This window comes from Mobula birostris, chromosome 2, assembly GCF_030028105.1.
Source record: "Mobula birostris isolate sMobBir1 chromosome 2, sMobBir1.hap1, whole genome shotgun sequence".
Lineage (NCBI taxonomy): Eukaryota > Metazoa > Chordata > Chondrichthyes > Myliobatiformes > Myliobatidae > Mobula > Mobula birostris.
Window position 1 is genome coordinate 36,632,024 of NC_092371.1, and position 21,263 is coordinate 36,653,286.

The following is a 21,263-nucleotide window of genomic DNA, read 5'->3' on the forward strand; positions in this document are numbered from 1 at the left end:
CTTTATAATTCTCACTTTGGCTAGATGATTAGCAAAGAAAACAAAAAAAAAGAAAAATGGCTGAATCTTATGAAACAGTATATTTCGCAATTTTGGAGCTCACTGATAAGCCGGTCGTCCACCATCGACCTCCTCCGACTGTTGCTGCCCTTTGGATCCTTGCTCCATCCACCCCACCCGGCAGTCTACCAGCTCTCTCCATTCACGTCTTCTCTCCTCAGCTCTCCCCAACAAAAAGACCATGAAAATCTCTCTTCCAGACTCACAAGAAAGAACAACAGCATTCCAAACCCCGTTATCTCTAGTCATAACCCAAACATTGCTGCTACAGAGAAACCATTACATTATCAGTGAAACCTTACAGCATTTTACACAGCAGTGAAACCTTACAGCATGTTATATAAACTGATACATCCAACTGTACTAAATCCTCTGTGTCATTACACGTTTCATTCCGGCGCTTGTTCTTCACCTGGGTGGCTCGCCATCTTGGTTCTTTGGATGAAATAGTTGATCATCCACAGTAAGCAAATTCACAAACTTGTACAAAACTTGGCCAAATGCTTTGTTTGTGATTTTGCAGAACTAATTCTCAACTACACTGTAGGGATTTTGGACTCTGGTCTCTGCCAATATTGTCTCGTATTAGCTGCTGCGTGTTATAGCTTTCGCTTCAATAAATCTTTTATCGCTATTGCCTCTCCTCCAGGGTTTTCACCCTGAGGGTTTCACATTAGTAGGGTAAAGATACTCACTACTAATTCCACTCTTAACAGTTCATGTCTTCAGCTTCTAATCACTGCTGCCTTCCTCTCCTTGTCTGTCCTGTGTCCAGCCCACCCCTCCCACGCATAGCATTTTTTTATCAAGTTCTTTTTTTAAAATCGGTAAACCTCATTTTCATCCCTCCACAGGTAGGAACTTTCTAACATTACAATCTTGGGTTTAATTGACCTGGGTTACACCCACCCCCTTTGAATTTATGCAAGTCCCTTTGCATACAACTACAGGTTGTAGTGTAATGGGTTTGGGTGTTCTTCATTTGCAAAATCTGGAAGAAACTCTACAATAGCTGAACTCAAAGCTTAAAAATGGACTGAATTATTGTTACTAAAGGATTTCTTAGCTTTCGTGTATGTTGGAGTTCTAGGTTTTTCTGTGTCTAGAAGACCTTCTGAGTTCAGGCTCTTTGTGATAATTTTCAGTTGATGTGTCTTTTCTAGGCACTTCATCACATATCTCTTTTTCTTGTCGAATCTCAAATTCATTTGGGGTTGACGAAATTTCTAGACCTCTGCCATCGGGTGGGATACACTGATTACACATTTCATCATTTGTTGTTTCTTCCACAGGTTTTCTTCAGGACTGATAGGTAAGTTACATTCTACAATGGTTTCCTCTACATCAGGGAAGTAAGTTGCATTTCTTTGGGATTCCAGCACTTGTTTCTGCCACTGAAGTGGCTGTAATTGGCTGGTTTGGGCTTGGATTGGAGCCCACAGTTCTCCTCTGTAACTGTTCACAAGTTTCTCAACTCTTGGAAGGTCCAGCTACAATGTCAAGTCTTGGTCTGAGATAATAAACCTCATCCTCGTCCTCTTCAGAGTCAATTGGATTTTCTTCCTCCTCAACCGACTGTTCATTCTTAGTTCTGCGAGTTGTATACTTGCAGACAGGGACAGGAGAAAGTTGTTCATTGTCTTCAGAAGGAAGACATCCACAAGGGAGCAATAGATCCTTATGTAATGTTTGTAAGGGCCCTTTCTGGTTCTAAGACATACCTTGTAAATGGATAGATCACCAGTTTGGCTCACCACTGCACAGACTATTTCTTCCCATTTATCGGCAAGTTTGTTTTTACCTCACAGCTGCACATTCCTTACTAGCACTCCATGTCCCTTTTTCAACTCTGAAGCTGTCACATGTTTATCATATCTGGTCTTGTTTTAGCCTGCAATTTTCTGTGAGTTCCCGTAGCTATCTTGAAGCTTTCCTCAAGATGAGATTTCAAATTTTGTACATACTGAGAATGTGATTTACCATATTTGTCTTTCAAGGGTAGTTCGAAAGCTAAGTTAATTGGAAGTCTGGATTGTTGTCCAAACATTAATTCATATGGACTAAAGCCAGTCATCTCATTCCTAATACCATTATAAGCATGGACTAGGGGTTGGTTTCACAAATTCTCACCAGCGACTTTTATCTTTCGTCTCCAGGGTTCCCAACATATTTAAGAAGGTCCTGTTAAACCTCTTGACAGGGTTTCCTTTTGGATCATATGGTGTAGATCTGATGTTTTGAATTCCAGCTATCTCACACAATTCTTTAATCAAGTGGGATTCAAAATCAGGCCCTCTATCGCTAAATGTAGGTGCTCGGGATAACCATAATGTGACATGAAATGCTCCCATAGGCACTCCGCAACTGTCTTGGCTTTTTAGTTAGGTGTAGGAATAGCCAAAGCATATTTAGTAAAATGATCAGTTATTATTAACACAACTTTTGTGTTACTTTGATCAGCTTCTAATGGAAGAAAGTCCATGCAGATCAGCTGCAAGGGTTAAGTAATCACAATATTCACTAACAGAAAAGCTTTCTCAGGCAAGGTCTTACTACTTATGCATTGACCACATTTTAATCTTGTGTTCTACATCAGCAGCCATCTTGGGCCAATAGAATCGACTTCTGACTAAATCCAGGGTACGATCAATACCCATGTGACCAAAGTCATCATGAAGACTCTTAAGTACGTCAGATGGAAACTTTTCAGGTAAAACAAGCCAGTAAGTTGTTTTATCTTCAGTTAATCTATTCCTGCAGAGAATGTTGTCTTTTAGCCCTAGACGATCCCATTCTCTGAGAAGGTAGGGTAGTATGGAAATGGAGTTTTTCACTGAAGGGAATAGTTTATCTTCAGCTTCCATCTGATTGATGACTTCCCTAATACAAGGATCTGCCAACTGGGAGTACGTCATCTCAGCATCAGAGAGATGAGAAATGACTGGTAATCTCCCACACTGATCTTCTTGAGCGTAACTGTCAGAAATAGCACTTAAATGCATCGTTAAGGATCGAACATATGCAATGGCAACATCTGCAGCAGGTCCTGATTGTTGGATAAGCCGACTCACATATATAGCTTGCACAACATCAGCGCTAACTTCACCTGCATCACCTGCATTCACTCGATGACTTTCAGTAAATTTTATGATGCATTCCCACTCTTTCTGGGATGTGAGATCATCGAATAGTCCTCCATGTGGTCTTTGGGACAATCCATCAGCATCCTGGTTCAGTTTCCTGGTCCTATATTGCAGCTTAAAATTATAGGTAGACAGGGCAGCTAACCATCTAGTTGCATCCAGTCTAGCAGTGGAAAGTGCATAAGTCAGATGGTTACTGTCTGTTATTACAGAATATGAACTACCATAAAGATAATCATGAAAATTTTCACTGACTGCCCATTTTAGGGCTAGGAACTCTAATTTATGAGCAGGATATCTTGATTTGTTATGGGAGAGTCCCCTACTGGCATAGACAATGACCCTAAGGTGCCCGTCCTGCTCTTGGTAGAGGCAGCCCCTAAACCAGTAGTACTGGCATCGGTGTGTAAAATGTATGGCAGCTGAAGGTTAGCAAACACCAAAACTAGAGCAGATGTAAGTTGCTTTATGATTAGTTTGAATGCTTCTTAATATGCAGTAGTCCATCTGCCTCCATATGGGTTTTTTGGATTATGTTACTGGCTGTCCTTCTTCACCTTTACAGGCACCTGTGGTCTGAGACTGTAAAACAGCATGTGAGTTGGCTGTTCCTAAATGCTGTGTCATGCATGTGGTTCTAGAAGCATACTTGTCTTCCTCGATGCATAGAAATGTCAATAGTTCAGTAAATGATGGTGGGTTTTGTTTTTTCTGTTCCACCTACAGCTCTAACATTGGGGAGTGGTCCCAATATCCCCTACAAAACTGCTTTAAGAGATGCTTGTTAGCCTCAGCTTTGGCAACTCCAACTTGCTTTGCAATCAGTGTCAATACTACTTGTAGCCACTGGAGGTAGGCAGACGGGTTTTCACTCGTGGTCTGTACTGTGTTCATGAATTTGGCAAATAATTTATCACCATCTTCTATAGTGGCAAAAGCTGAATCTAGGAGTTGTATGTAATTAGTGGGTGAAGCTCCAGGGCTTATTGACTTGATGATGTCAGAAGCTGGTGGAAGAATACTTTCACATATGTTCTGTGTTCTATGAAGATCAGTCACACTTGGGTCTGGCAAGAGCAGTTCAACACTAGCACACCAAGTCTCATAACCTGCCTCATTAGGTGGACGAGGTTTTCTACCAGAAAAAGTTCAGAGCCTCACTGGTGGATTGCCATGAGCCATCAAGTCAATACTGCGCACAATGTGCTCCATTACAACTCTTTGAATACCTGGAGGGTTCAGATCACTGAAAGAGAGGGATGACTTCACTGCATTTGTTTGGATTCCAGGATTTGAGTTATTCTAACTATCAGCTAGAGCTCTTTCTGGCTGGTTAGCATTCGAGAAGTCTGCTCTGAATTGAAGAGTTCTGATCTTATAACGTACATCTTCAGCAGTTTCATCAGTGACTGTTTCCCTACTCTCAATAGTAAAGGGTTCACTGAACTGGGTTAACATCTCTCTCAAAATTTCATTATAATCTTTCCCACTGCGCTTCGCTAATGTTTTCAACTCACCAAGGTAAACTTGAGTGGTGTCTTTTCCAATTTTCTGAGTGTAAGCGCTGGCTAAAGTAACTACATGGTAGGAAATGGTTTGGGTACCGCTTGCCTGTTCAATGTACGGTAGCAAGGGCTGGAGATCTTGCACTGCAGAGTTAAAATAATACTCTACTATGAAGGACTTGGGAATTTCTGCACTGGGGAGAATTAGATGAATAATTCTGGCAAATGAGCCATATTCTTTTAGGAAGTCCAATATTTCCTCATCTTGCCATTGACTAAAACAGTAATTTGGGATTTTGACACCCTTTTCCTCTATGACTTCCATTTTCTTTCACTGTAGGTCTTAATTGAACAAGTGAGGTTGAACAATAAGATTATTTTAATGCTTTGCATACTAATTGGTATGCTACTAGTTATCTAGTACACTGCCTCCTGGCTGGCTCACCAAGTCTTATGTAACCCCTGTGTAGCACCTGTCTTATCGTGTGTGACTAGTCATCGCACTCTTTAGAGAAAATCAAATTACACTAGGTGCTAATAGGCCATCAGAAGAATCCAGGTATCCGAAGGAGGGTGTGAATAGAAACCACACACTTCTGGAAATACGGTTTTGTTCATAAGAAAAACAATATGTACAAAATATTTACGTAAGCAAGAACAATTCAAGATTCAAGCATTCTGTTTAGGTTCCAAGTCTTAGATATTAATTTCAGTTTCAGTTCCAGACAGTATACCTACAAGATTAAATTCAAATTCAGATTTTGTATATACGCAATTTAACTCCTTTCACGACAATTTTCCAACATCACAACTCTTAAACAAAGTAAACTTCATTCAGTAACTTATCAAAGTCTGTGCAAAAATAATCAGTTCTCGCAGAAAATCAAATTTGGTTTCTTCACATCAACATAAACTTATACATCCAACCGTATTAAATCCTCTGTTTCATTACACTTTTCATTCCCGCGCTGGTTCTTCATATGGGTGGCTCGCCATCTTGGTTTGTTGGATGAAATAGCTGATCATCCGCAGTAAGTCAATTCACAAACTTGTACAAAACTTGACCAAATGCCTTGGTATGAATTTGCAGAACTAATTCACGACTACACGGTAGGGATTTTGGACACTGGTCTCTGCTGATATTGTCTCATTAAAGCTGCAGTGTGTTATAGCTGTAGCTTCAATAAATCTTTTATTGTTATTGCCTCTCTTCCAGGGGTTTCACCCTGAGGGTTTCAAGTTAGTAGGGTAAAGATCCTCACTACTAATTCTGCTCTTAACCGTTCATGTCTTCAACTTCTAATCATTGCTGTGTTTCTCTCCTTGTCCGTCCTATATCCAGCCTATTGGTAAACCTCATTTTCATCCCTCCACAGGTAAAATTTTCTAACTTTACAATTTGGAGTTTAATTAACCGGCGTTACAGTAGCCTTCAACTATTTCTTATGGAAGTCTAGGATAGCTTGCCATTTATAAGTGCCATGTATTAAATTTCAAAGGAAAGAGTTGATTAACTGCATAGGGCTTGTTAATATATGAAGATATATGTCTGCAGTGGGATTCCAACATATGCCAGGATGTCTCCTCCATGTTGTTCCAGACCTAATGAAGGGCACTTCCACCTGAAACATTAATCCTGTTTCTCTCTCCTACTATGCCATCTGAGTTGCTGTGCATTTCCTGCATTTTCTGTTCTAGCCAATGGAAAAGATCAGGACTTATGAAAGTGGCCTATCTTTTTATACAAATGGTTAGTTATCAATACTTGAAGCCAAAGTCCATCACTTGAAGTGTTTGCATTAAATAAAGTTATGAGCTTCTTTCTACAGGGGCACAACTGAGAGCATCCTGACAGGCTGCATCACTGCCTGGTGTGGGAACTGTACTTTCCTCAACTGCAGGACTCCGCAGAGAGTGGTGCGGACAGCCCAGCGCATCTGTAGATGTGAACGTCCCACTATTCAGGATATCTACAAAGACAGGTGTGTAAAAAGGGCCCGAAGGATTATTGAGGACCTGAGTCACCCCAACCACAAACTGTTCCAGCTGCTGCTATCGGGGAAATGCTGCTGCAGCATAAAAGCCAGGACTAACAGGCTCCGGGACAGCTTCTTCCACCAGGCCATCAGACTGCTTAACCCATGCTGACACAACTGTATTTCTATATTATATTGACTATCCGGTTGTACATACTATATATTCTTATTTTTATATAAATTGCACATATGTATGTATATATATATATATGTAAGATCTTTTATTAAAAAGGAAAAGTAATATAAAATCATGCCAAGAAGTTTTATTCATCGTAAGTGTGCCTGCTTGATTTTTAAATGGGCTGGTGGAACACTCAGTCAGCTGAAATGTTATAGTGAGTAGTTCCTTTACCCAAATTTGTTATCTTCAATCTGGGCTAAAGAACCTGATAATATCTGATTAATTAAATTTTAGTTGAAAAACTGATTTTATATCAATGGTTACATTTCACTCATAGGTTTATAAAAACACAAGGAGAATACTGAACACTTCAAATCTTTTGTATTCAATTAGATCATAAAGATCCATTGCTTCCTTTAGAAATAATTTCATATGAAACATGAAAATGGAACAAATCTTTCAGCATATTGGCCCTAGAATCTAAGACTGGTAGAGATTCTCACAGCCTCCCATCAAAAAAATTGCAAATCAGCAAAACCTACAATGTCTTCATTGGTCAAGTGCACCAATATTATAGATGGTTTACCCTCTACTTTTGAAATGTTACTGCACTGAAGTCAAAATAACTCAAATATCATCAGCTGAATTCAATGTGACCAAGGGTTATTTTTACTCCAAGGTCACCTCTGCTTTTCTGCCTCTAGGTTTGAGTGGGACCACAAACATAGATTGTGTTAGAAGGGAAACTGTGATTTGAACTTGGGCAGGAACTTCTCTTCAATAACACAATTGAAACTGATATTTTAGTTAGAGAACACAGATGAGTAATTTCCTTTGGTGTTGGACATCTCTTTAATTACAATTATCTTGGTAGTTGTGGGATATTGTTGTAATATTTTACAATGTTAGAACAGTAATGCTGGGGTTACATTCACCTGTGGTCCAGCCTGGGCAATAAGGACCAGCCTCAGTCATGATATCAGGTGTAATTTTTAGTGGGCAGCTGTACCTTGCAATTTAAAAGCACCCCTCTAATGAGTGTAAGACTCTTCAAATTGAGATCCCTGCCCCATCTTCCTTTCCACATTTCACTCTGGTTAGAGTCTGGCACATGTACGTGAACTCACAAGATTCCCAAATAAATGGAGGCAACACACATCAAAGTTGCTGGTGAACGCAGCAGGCCAGGCAGCATCTCTAGGAAGAGGTACAGTTGACATTTCAGGCCCAGACCCTTCGTCAGGACTAACTGAAGGAAGAGTTAGTAAGAGATTTCTTACTAATCTCTTACTAACTCTTCCTTACTCTTCCTTCAGTTAGTCCTGATGAAGGGTCTTGGCCTGAAACGTCGACTGTACCTCTTCCTAGAGATGCTGCCTGGCCTGCTGCGTTCACCAGCAATTTTGATGTGTGTTGCTTGAATTTCCAGCATCTGCAAAATTCCTCTTGTTTGCGTTCCCAAATAAATGTGGTATTTTGAAAGAACAATGTACTTTTTTTGGTTTGATGAACAGGAAAAATAATCAGTATGACCAACTTCCTGGTTAGTAATATGGAATATGCTTTCACTTTGTGTTTGAAAGTAAACTTTACTTTTATGTACGTTTTTCAACAACATATTGTTAAGCAGAATTCTAACAGAGATTTACAATCAAATAGATGGTGGTTTTACAGCACTTATCCTTCAGCCAAGCACACATACACCGAATTATCTGCCCAATGGCTCCTCTCAAACAGGGTAGATTTTTGTAGTTTTGAAACCATAAAAGAGTTTTTGATGACATTACAGAGTGGTCTCTGCTGGCAGTCCATTGGATAATTCCCATGACAACCCTGGTTCAAACCCAGCCTGGCAACTACCCATATTACTGAGTCACTCATGGGCCCAGCAGAATATGAGGATCTCTGATTAGCGTTGGTCAGCCAGGAAATCATGGTGGGTAGACATGAGCATATGGTCGAGCATACCTTGACCATTCTACAGACACTCACTCAGATCCTCTGGCTAAGCCAGCAAACCTCTGAGTCTCCAGCCAATGTAGAAGAGTCGCTCACTTGTCCTGTTCCAGATCCCTATGATGCGCATGGTGTCGCCCCGAACCTGCCAGCAAAACAAGCGAATTGTTGACAACCCAGGGACACGTAGAAGGTTTCTTAACCAGTGTTCCCTGGCTTTTGAGCTGCAACCTAGCAAATACCTCTTTGACCACTGCAAAGTGGTCTATACCATATATATTCTCTCTGACAAAGCTATTGCTTGGTTAACAGAACTCTGAGAGAAGAACTTCCAGTTGTGTGGACGTACCCCTCTTCACCAGGGAGATGAAAGGATAGGGAGGTTCAACCAGCTTTTCAGTAGATGGTAGGCAGCCAATTGGCTCATCCAGCTACGTCAGGGTACCCATAGTGTGGCTGACTATGCAGCCGGGTTCCGGACTCTGGCAGTAGAGAGTAACTGGAACACTGAAGCCTTATAACAATGTTCCATTGTGGGCTATCAGGTAATCCTAACACTCTCATTGATACCTCCATCTGGGTTGATAACTGTCTCCAGGAAAGGAGAAGTGAGTACTGTAGTGAATCTGCTAGGGTTGCCAGTCTCCGAGGCCCTCCAGCCTTATTGTCCTTAGTGATCCTTCACATCCCCCACTCCCCTCAACTTCCTCCAGAAGGGTTAATGCAACTGGGTAGAACCCTACTTTCTCCAAGCGAGACAGACCAGAAGGGAAAGAGCTGCCTCTACTGTGGTGAGCTGGGCTATTTCCACTCTGCCTGTCCTGAATTGTTAGAAAAACATCCAGACCCATCAGGGAAGGGAGGTCTGTGACACCATTCCTCTCAGGTATGCTTCATCCAGGGTCATATTACCTACCTCCCATCTCCTGGGGCGAACACTTGGAGACTCCAACATGCCCTTGGAGCCTTCATGGATTCAGTCGACGCAATTTCATGGAACTCAGGTTAGCATGACACCCAAGTTCCCTAGCCCATCTAGACCAATTACATTGACTGATGAACGTTGATTGGTCTGTTCATTGTCAGCATCCCTCAGAGTCATCAGGTCAAGACAACGAATGAATGGAATTATCAAGCAACATCTAAGTCTCTTGAAAAAGGCATACCATGGCTCTTATGGTCTTATGTAGCATCAGAGCAACCTCAAACAAAAGAATTAAGTCCATTTGAGGTAGTAACTTGACATCCCATGTAACTACCGGAAACTCTCAATCCCGGAGAGGCTCATATATGCATTATGGCCAACAGTTTAGTTAAATATTGTGTGAAATTAACCCAAGATTTCCAGTCTGATGTGCAACAGGGTTCTGGCATTTGGAGTGATCCAGCAGAGGGAAGACACACTCTGATTCCTGGCAAATGGTTCCTGATTAAGGAACTGTCTGAGGAACCACTGGGAGCTGGATGGGAATGTCATTATCAGGTGTTGTTAATTATCAGCTCTGCAATGAAAGTCGAAGGTAAAAATAAGTGGATTCACACCATCCACTGCAATGAGCCAAAGTGATACCCAATGAGGACAACGAGCACTGTGGTTAATGAGCTAGTAATCTCCAAGTCAGGGCTTACATTACTGGGATATAGTGAGCAAATCACTAACCAGCCAGAATACTTCGAACCAAGTTAACAGCAACTGGGCATTATGGAGTTTGTTCCAAGATCATTTGTTGTTGGTATATTTTTTTGCCAATTTCCCCTACTTTCAATGATTACTGATATTTTTCTTGATATGTTTTATTATAATTTACATCCTTTTTACTTGCATAAGGGCAACCATTAATAGAGTAGTTCAAATTCATATAAGTCTGCCTAATAATCAACATAACCAAGACATAATCCTGCACATTTTGTAAGTAGTTATTTGATTATTTTTTGCTTATCATAGATACCACAAGTTTTCTTGCCTCTGAATTTTCAGATGTAATTATGTAGTCAAAGTGGGGAATGTATAGTCGTCAATTTCTTTACAGTTTAATTTTTATGCCTGTTGTGTTTTATATAATTACCTACATGCATGTAGGTGAGTGAGTTCAGTGAGTCACCTAGTGGGTACAGTCCTTTGTATTATTCTGGAAGCTTTTCTGCTATCGCATTATTTGAGTAGGAGCTATCTGATTGGTTAACTCTAATAAATAAATTTGAATGAACTGTCTCTAATCTATAGTATAAGAAGGGCTGAACAAGTTGGCCCGTCATTTTTATTCTTTAGTCTTTTCCTGTTCTTTGCTCTTAGCTATTAGATTCTACATTTGCAATTCCTTTGTTTTCTTAGAGTTTAATGAAACAACCTTGAAGCAACAAGTTTCAAGCCTCTTTATTTGACTTATTGTGGGCACGTGGCCAAGCGGTTCAGGCATTTGACTAGCGATCTGAAGGTCGTGAGTTCGAGTCCCAGCCAAGGCGGTGAGTTGTGTCTTTGAGCAAGGCACTTACTCACACAGTGCACTGCGAAAATACTGGTGCCAGGCTGTATGGGTCCTAATGCCCTTCTCTTGGACAACGTTGGTGTCATGGAGAGGGGAAACGTGCAGCATGGGAACTGCTGGTCTTCCATACAACCTTGCCCAGGCCTGCGCCCTGGAGAGTGAACACTTTCCAGGCGCAGATCCATGGTCTCGCAAGACTAATGGATGCCTTTATATTGACTTATTGACCTTGGATGACAAGCATTAGAATCAACAATGGTCAAATTTCCATAAACTAAAAGGATAAAGACTTTAACGATTGCTTCTTCATGGGACGGAAGCATTTCTGTTTTTATTACTTTGAGGTTCACTCAAGTGGCAATGCATGAGAATTATGTCAGTAACTATTTTGACAATGAGTAACCACAGTGCAAGCACAGAACTGACTATGGCACAGGGATCTCTTAACTATAGAAATGTAATGGTTTATTACCTGAGAATAAGTCAGGTAGATTTATTTGATTAAAAAAAGTATCTTTTAATTAAAGAATTCCCATTGTTCATGTAAGTAAGCTGTGCTGAAAGGATTCCGGAATAAACTAATCATGAATTCTTATCTGTGACATGTGTCTTTGATACAACCAATGGAAAGTTAATAGAACCAGAAACAGAACGACGCTCTCTTTATGCACAACTAAGCTGACATCTACGCTGTATAAGCATAATGTCTTTTTTGTAAAAGTCTACTACCAGTGTTTAATTGAAGGGAATTGTTGGGAAACATGGAAGAGATTAAATTGAACCACTGTCATCAGCTGTATTGACTTGAACTGTTTTAAATGCCTTTACTAATGTTGTGGGAGAGTGTAAAAGGCATTGTGGGAATTGCACTGCATCAAAGTAAATTCACCTCAAATTCATTGTACATGTTTTGTTTGATAATTTGTACTTGGAGCATGCTTGTTAACCATTTGAGAAGTAATCTGAAAGAAGTGATCTGAAGAAGAAGTTATTATGCAAAAATTGTATTATTTTTTAAAAATTAAAATAATGCGATCAAGAAATTTATGTGAATAGTGACTAGAATTCTGAGTGCTAAGAAGAGTGGAATGGAAAGTGGAGTTATAAGGCATTCAAGAATTAGTGGAATAGAGAGATGAAGAACCAAAACCATGAATAGCAGTGTTGGCAACACACATAAAAGTTGCTGGTGAACGCAGCAGGCCAGGCAGCATCTATAGGAAGAGGTACATTTGACGTTTCGGATCGAGACCCTTCGTCTACATAGCAGTGATGCTTCACTACCAGATGAGCTCAACAACTTTTATGCTTTGAAAAGGAGAATAAAACCACAGCTATGTGGATCCCTGCAGCATTTGGTAACCTTGTGGTCTTATTCCTAAAGGTTGACATCAGGCTGTCTTTCAAGGCAATGAACACCTGCAAGATGGCAGGGCCTGATGGAGTCCCTGGTAAGGCTCCGAAAACCTGTGCCAACCAACTGGTGGGGGTATTCAAAGACATCTTCAATCTCTCATTGCTATGGTTGGAAATTCCCACCTGCTTCAAAAGGGTAACAACTATACCAGTGCCCAATAAGAGCAACATGAGCAGCCTTCATGACTATCGAGCAGTAACACTTACATCTATGGTGATGAAATACTTTGAGAGGTTGTTCATGGCTAGAATCATACCTGTCTCAGGACCCACTGCAATTTCCCTCCCGCAACAATAGGTCTACACCAGACCAATCACAATGGCTCTCCACCCGGCCTTGGATCACCTGGACAATACAAATACCTATGTCAGGATACTTTTTATTGACTATTGCTCAGCATTTAACATCATCATCCCTACAGGCCTGATCAGAACCTAGGCCTCTATTTTCCTCTGCAACTGGATCCTCGACATCCAATGTGCATGGATTGGGAATAACATCTCCACCTCACTAAAAATCAACACTTGCACACCACAGAGGTGTGTTGCTTATCCCACTGCTCTACTCTCTCTACACCCATGACTGTATTGCAAGGCACAGCTCAAATTCCATCTATAAATTTGCTGATGATACAACCATTGTTGGCAGAATTTCAGATGCTGACAGAAGGGCATACAGGAGTGAGGTATACAAATTAGTTGAGTGGTATCGCAGCAACAACCTTGCACTCAACATAAGTAAAACCAAAGAGCTAACAGTGGACTTCAGAAGGGTAAGTTGAGGGAAGACAAGCCAATCCTCATAGAATGATTAGAAGTGGAGAGAGTGAGCAATTTCAAGTTCCTGTGTCCACATCTCTGAGGACTTAACCTGGACCCGACATATTGATGCAGCCATAAAGAAGGCAAGACAGCAGCTATATTTCATTTAGAGTTGGCGGAGATTTGGTTTGTAAATTAAACACTCAAAAACTTCTACACATGTACAGTGGAGAGCATTATGACTGGCCGGATCACCATCAGGTATGGGGAGGGGTGTGGGGGTGGGGGGTTGGCGGCGCACTGCACAAGATCAAAGTAAGTTGCAGAAACTTGTAAAATTAGTCAGCTCCATCATGGGTATTAGTATCCAAAACATCTTCCAGGAGTGGTACCTTAGGAACATGATAACCATCACTAAGGGCACCCAGGACATGCTCTATTCTCATTGTTACCATTAGGAAGGAGGTACAGAAGCCTGAAGGCACACACTCAGTGATTTAGGAACAGCTTCTTCCCCTCTGCCATCCAATTTCTAAGTGGGCATTGAATCCATGAACAATACCTCACCAGTTTTTTTTATATCTGTTTTTTTCTTTGCATTACTTATTTTAACTTAACTGTTTAATCTATATATCATGTATTTCATTGTATTGCTGCCGTAAAGTTAATGAATTTCACAACATGTGCCAGCCGGTGATATTAAACCTAATTCAGGTTCAAGAAGATCCAGGTATCAAAAGGAGGGATGCATTGAAACATCTGGAAAGAAACTAACAAGGAGGTAATTTACTGAATCAATTGGCAACACGAAGACCATAACAAGAGAAAGAACTTGGAAGCAGTCTTGTGATCAAAGCAAGATGAAAAATACAGCTCCATGTGAATAACCACATTTAATTATTACTAGAGACAGGTGCTATTAAGCAATATTATAAATTATCAATGAAAAAAAATCTGGCTAAAGTGTGACGTGTGAAGTTTGAATACCATTCATGCAGCTTTAAACTAGTACTGCTTCTGCAAAGAGTTACATCTGAACTAGATTAGAATAATATTGTCCGTTGATAAACTATGGTAAGTCTGTACCAATGATAGTAATTTCTAATTAATTAAAATGTGCATTTTCTTCTAGAGGGTGAAAGTTTAATTGAACATGTTCTACAAAATCACATCACATTAATTAATCAAAAAGAGATAGGCTATCGTTTATTCCTATTATTTAGCTGTCTCAAGTTATGATAATTAACAGGACTCCAAATATAAAATTTAATTTTAAAAATACATTTATAATTGTGATTTGGTTCATGATATTTTTCAGTTGTTCAGTTAAAAAAAAACCTATAGAACTAGTTAAAACAGATCAAAATTAGTATCTTCTGTTTCCTGTATTTAAAAAAAAAGCGCATTTGTACTTATTGGTCAAGTCTTGAGTTCAATTTTTACAAACGTGCATAAGTTGAGCTTTTCCATAAATTAGAAAATATTCAAAATTCACTTGAGATTGTAAGGATTTTTACTCCTCACGTATATGAAGGATGTAAGTAATAAAGTCAATTCAATTCACTTCAAACATGCCTCCATGATATTGTAATGAATGGCATCGAAAACATTTAAGACTAATAAGAAAGAACTGAAATTAGAAAAACAGAGTAAATTAGTTCCGCCATTTGTGGGAATGAACATATGTATATAAGTTGATCTTTTGATTATAATAATGTTATGGGACCTTGTCCATATCGAGGACGAGGCACAGGTTGGACGTTCAAAACAAAGCTTGCACTGCATTGACGAACAAGAGAAAATCTGCAGATGCTGGAAATCTCAGCCAAACACACAAAATGCTGGAGGAACTCAGCAGGCCAGGCAGTAACTATGGAAAAGAGTATATCGACATTTCGGGTGGAGATCCTTCATCAGGACTGGAAAAATGTTGAGGAGTCAGAGTAAGAAAGTGGGGATAGGGGAGGAGGAAAAACCAAAAGGAGATAGGTGGAACCGGGGTGGAGTGGGATATAGGGAGGGGTGAAATAGAGAGCTGAAAGCTTGATTGGTGAAAGAGATACTGGGCTGGAGAAGGGGGAAGGTGAAATCTGGTAGGAGAGCCCTGTATTTCTGTATCTCCAGTCCTGTATCTTTTTCACCAATCTCTTCCCAGCTCTTTGCTTCACCCCTTCCCCACCCAACCCCAATTTCAACTATCACCTTGTGTTTCTTCCTCCCCTCACTCCATCTTCTTGCTCTGACTTCTCATCTTTTTTCCCAATCCTGAGGAAGGGGCTCGGTCCGAGACGTCAACTAAACTCTTTTCCGTAGCTGCTGCTTGACCTGCTGAGTTCCTCCAGTGTGTTGTATGTGTTGCATATATTGCATTGAACTATACCCAAGTTTGTGTAATTCTTTTCACAATAACTTAAAATAATAAAAGGGATTGACTCTATTATTATTTGGTTATTTACTGTATATTTGCTTGATGTTGTAATGATTGTTCTTTCATTTTGAAACATCCCATGAATTGAATTTTTTCCTATAATCTACATTGGTGCACTCTCTGCCATATCATTATTGATGATGTCATTGGAACTACACATAGCAATCTTAATTGGAAATCCATAATGTCTCAATATACAATAGCTACAATTCAACCAAAATGAATGTTTGAATGTAATCACAGTTATCTCCAGCAGGTCAGTTAGGGTTCAGCCATTGGTAAGATATGTACAGTAATGGCAGGTGAAAAATACAAGGTGATACATTTTGGCAGACGAATTAGGCTACCATACACACGAAGGATAGTAACACCTGAGGAAATATTAAAGAACAAAAGACTTTGGTGCTCATATCCAAGAATCCCTGAGGTCAGTTAGGTGAGCAGGTTAAGCAGGTATATTGAAATTCTTGCCTCTGTTAGCTAGGACATGGAATATAAAAGCAGGGATGTCATAGGCTAACTGTACAAAACATCAGTCAGATCATCACTGGAGTGTTGTATGCAGTCTGGTTGCCACTGAATGAGCTGGAGAAGGTGCAGAGGAGATTCATCACAACATTGCCTAGAAGGGAATAGTTCAACAGTGATGAGAGAATGGATAGGCTGAGGATGTTTTTCTTAGAGCAAAGGAGGCTGAAGGGTAACCTACTTCAAAGTACCTGTGTAGTGAGGACTGCAACACAGATACCTGTCAAATGTAAGTTCAGTGTAAGGCTATGTTCTAATAAGCTTTAATGAATGAGTTGACAAATATCAACAGATGCTGGAAAAGCATTAACTTGGTGAAAAATCCCTCTCTTCTTCCTCATCTTCACAGACCTGTCTATGACAAAATATTGAAAAACTAGCACCCTCTAAGATTCAGAAGTATACTCTGGCTGATGGTCGGAGGTGTTGGTACAGATACTGTAAAGGCTCTTGGATAGGGCTACAGGTTAAGGGCCATGTAACTTTGCATACTTAATAACTGGAGTCTGTGTAAAAAAAACATGGACTTCCTGAGCAAGGAAAGGAGGTAAAAGGAACTATAGGTTATTGTAATTTTAATGGAATAACAAGGCTTGTAATAACATTATCAAGATGAATATTCGATCTTGGATCTATTTGCAGCAACACACATAAAAGTTGCTGGTGAACGCAGTAGGCCAGGCAACATCTCTAGGAAGAGGTACAGTCAACGTTTCGGGCCGAGACCCTTCATCCGAAATGTCGGCTGTACCGCTTCCTAGAGATGCTGCCTGGCCTGCTGCGTTCACCAGCAACTTTTATGTGTGTTGCTTGAAATTCCAGCCATGTTTGTGTTTTATATCTATTTGCAATTGGTTTGATTAAATATGCTGTAGTCCAGCAGAGGAAAAATCCTGAGAACAATTAGAGTGACACATTTCCGCTTAATAAAGTTAATGAAAGTTAAAGCTTAATGAAAGGCAAGCAAGGACAATGGAGTGAAGTATGAAACTTTTGGATTAAAGAACTGGTTTCTGTGCTACCAGTCCTTAGCAAGTAATATGAGCTGAAAACACATGCCTAAAAAGAAAATATAAATAATTAGATAAACAATGGACTGGATTTTCCTAAGAAGAGACAGTATTTCTCTCCATAGCTGTCTGCCACTAAAACAATTCCCGAAGCCTTGTCAGTTTCTCACCAGCAATTTTCTGCTAACTGTCTGACGGTGAATTCTTCATGGAGTTGTTGCATTGGGAAAGCTGAACACTTATCAGTTCTGCATTGGCATAAACTTTGCAATTGCCTTCATTTATATGCAGAGGAACAACCAGAAATATAAGAAGCAAATTTCAAGTCATTTATTTATTTTCTTCATGAGTTAAACTATATTTAACTGTTCACTGCTATCTAATTCTTTGTGAGTAATTTTATATACTTAAAAATAATTTCTGGTTTTATTTAGATGCCATTAATTGAATTATTTTCAAACTGAGTCATTCACAATCTTTTACAGTTTTTACAGTTGGAAAGCAGGGCTGTGGCAGAATGGGCTGTCAAAGCCATTTAATGGGCAAGGCCTAGCAAGAAGAAGCAAAAATACTATTGCCAGATGCCTCTGAGCCAATATATTGCATGCAAGTATCTGGACAATATTTCTGCACTTTTTTTTTGCTGCAAGGTTCACAAGTATATTAGTGTCCTTAATTTTCACCTTTAGAATTGCAATCGACTTGAAAAAAATCCTGGCATCAGATAAATATTATTACAATATATGTTGAAAAATCTGCTGAATTTACTTTGCTTTAGTATCTTTTTAAGAAAGTGAAATTGTTGTGAACTACTTGTCAATGCTGATACCAATAGGAAGTTATAGAATTTTAACCTAGATCCTGCGGCCACACCCAAAAGCATAAAAAATAGACAGAAAAAAACCCTGCTGTTTAGCAAAGAATTCTATGCTGAAGCTAGGAATGAAACAAAGCATGGTATAAAGAGGAAACCATCGGCACATCACCTGCCTCACCACAGGATTCAACACACTCCACCTCTGTTACACTACCAATAAGAATACCTACCATTCCATCCCTCAACTGCATTTCAGAAAATCTGATCATCCGACTGACCTCCTCCTAATGGCATGTAGGCAGAGAATAAAGACCAAGGCACCAGAGGTAAGGACAACAGAGCTGGTCATGGGAGTCAGACTGTTTCAAGTTTGTGACCTAGGCCATGTTCAAGGTCTCATCAGAGGATGATAATGAATACACTATGGTTGTCACTGGTGTTATAGACACTCATGGATGAGTGTATCACCACAAAATTATTCATCATCTTCACCATCTTCATCATCTTCACCCATCTTCTGGATGAACCAAACGATTTAAAATCTACTGAGATGCAGAATAGTGGTGTTCAGTACTCGGAATCCAGGAAAATACATGAGGTCAAGGTATGCTTTCTCAAAAACTGTCTCCCAAGTAAAGTGGCAATTATGGGTTAACCCTGAATCACAGAAGGACACTTGACAGCTGTAGCAGGCCTTGAATGCCATCACCTCCAATAAAGTAAAATTAAGCAACATAAGCAAGCAAGTTTATTTGTATAGTACTTTTCAAACACAAGGCAGTTCAGCATGCTTTACAAAGAACAAGATATAAAAATCAAACATAAATGACAACAAGGTCTGCTCCAATTTGCCTACTTTTATAACATGTCAACAGCTAATGCCATATAATTGGCACTTCACTCAGCTCTGAAAGACCTGGAAAATGAAGATGCATACATTAGAGTAATCTTCATTGATTACCACTTGGCATTCAAAATATCATCCCCTTGAAACTCATTACTAAGCTCCAGGAACTTGGTCTCGACACCTCCCTGTATAACTGGATCTTCAACTTCCTCACTTGCAGTCCTCAGTCAGTATGCAACAACATCTCCTCCACAATCACCATCAACATAGGTTCACCACAAAGCTGTACGCTTAACCCTTTGCTCTACTCACTTTATACCTGTGATTGTGTGGCCTAAGTACAGCTCCAATGGCATATTCAAGTTTGCTGATGACATCACAGTTGTTGGACAAATCAAAGGAGTTGACAAATCGGCATATAGGAGGGATTGAAAATCTGGTTGAATGGTGCCACCACAACTATCTCTCACTGAACATCAGCAAAACCAAAGAACTGATTATCAACTACAGGATGAAGAAGCTAGAGGTACATGAGCCAGTCTTCATTAGGGGATCAGAGGTGGAGAGGGTCAGTAATTCTATATTCCTTGCTATTATCGTATCAGAGGATCTGTTCCAGGACCAGAGTATAAGTGCCATCAGAAAGAATGTACGAAAGTTCCTTAGCCACGTAAACTTCTGTACATACACAGTGGCGAGTAGCCTGACTGGTTACAACATGGCCAGGTATGGAAACACTAATGCCCATGAATGGCAAGGTCTACAGATAGTGCTGAATACAGCCCAGTCATTAAAGTCAAAGCCCTCCCCATCATTGATCAAATTTACAGGAGCACTGCCCCAAGAACCAGTAGAAAGTAGCATCCATCCTTAAGGACGTTCACCATTTCGGCCATGCCCTTTTCTTGCTATTACCCTAGGTCCCACATTACCAGGTTCAGAAACAATTATTTTCCTACAACTATCAAGCTCCTGAAGCAATGTGGGTAAAATCACTTACCTCAACTCTGTACTGATTCCACAATTTATAGACTCATTTTCAGGGACTCTACAACTAAGACTCTCAGCTTTTTTTATTTGGACAATTTGTCTCCTTTTGCACATTGTACACTGTTTGATTGTCAGTCTTTTGTTAATATATAGTTTCTCATCAATCATGTTGTGTTTCTTTATTTTCCTGTAAATGCCTGCAGAAAATGAATCTCCAGCTAGTATACGAGGGGTGATTGATAAGTTTGTGGCCTAAGGTAGAAGGGGTCAATTTTAGAAAACCTAGCACACTTATTTTTCAACATAGTCCCCTCCTACATGTACACACTTAGTCCAGCAGTCATAGAGTATATGGATCCCTTCTTTGTAGAAGTGGTCCACAGCAGGGGTGATTGATAAGTTTGTGGCCTAAGGTAGACGGAGATCAGTTATTAATTTCAAACTTTCTGCATTATCACTCAAAGAGTTGAACTGCACGTGCTTGTAACAAGAGCGTTTTGGACCTCCAGGTGGTCCACAGCCGGGGTGATTGATAAGTCTGTGGCCTAAGGTAGGAGGAGATGAGTTATACAGCTCTTGTTACGTGCACGTGCAGTTCAACTCTTTGAGTGAAAATGCAGAAAGTTTGAAGTTATTAACTCATCTCCTTCTACATTAGGCCACAAACTTATTAATCACCTCTACTGTGGACCACTTCTGGAGGTCCAAGACGCCGATTTCTACAAAGAAGGGATCCGTATGCTCCACAACCACTGGACTAAGCGTGTAAATGTAGGAAAAATAAATGTTCTAGGTTTTCTAAAAATGACTCCTTCTACCTTAGGCCATGAACTTATCAATCACCCCTCGTACGACAGCCTTGATAATAAGCTTTACTTTGACTTTGACTTGGAAACTGCAACTGCCTGGGGTATTTTATAATGAGATAATTAAGATAAAAGGAATTATATCTAACCTGATAAATAATAAACCAATTACCTTTTTTTTTTGCTTTTCTCCCCCAATCTAATAGTTTAATACATAAATACATATTGACTACAATACCCATCTTGGACGGACTGGAAAGATACATGCTTCAAGGAAATATAACAGTACCAAGTTGTGACGAATAACCTGACCTATATTAAATTCTAATTTTATAAGAATCTCATTGATAGA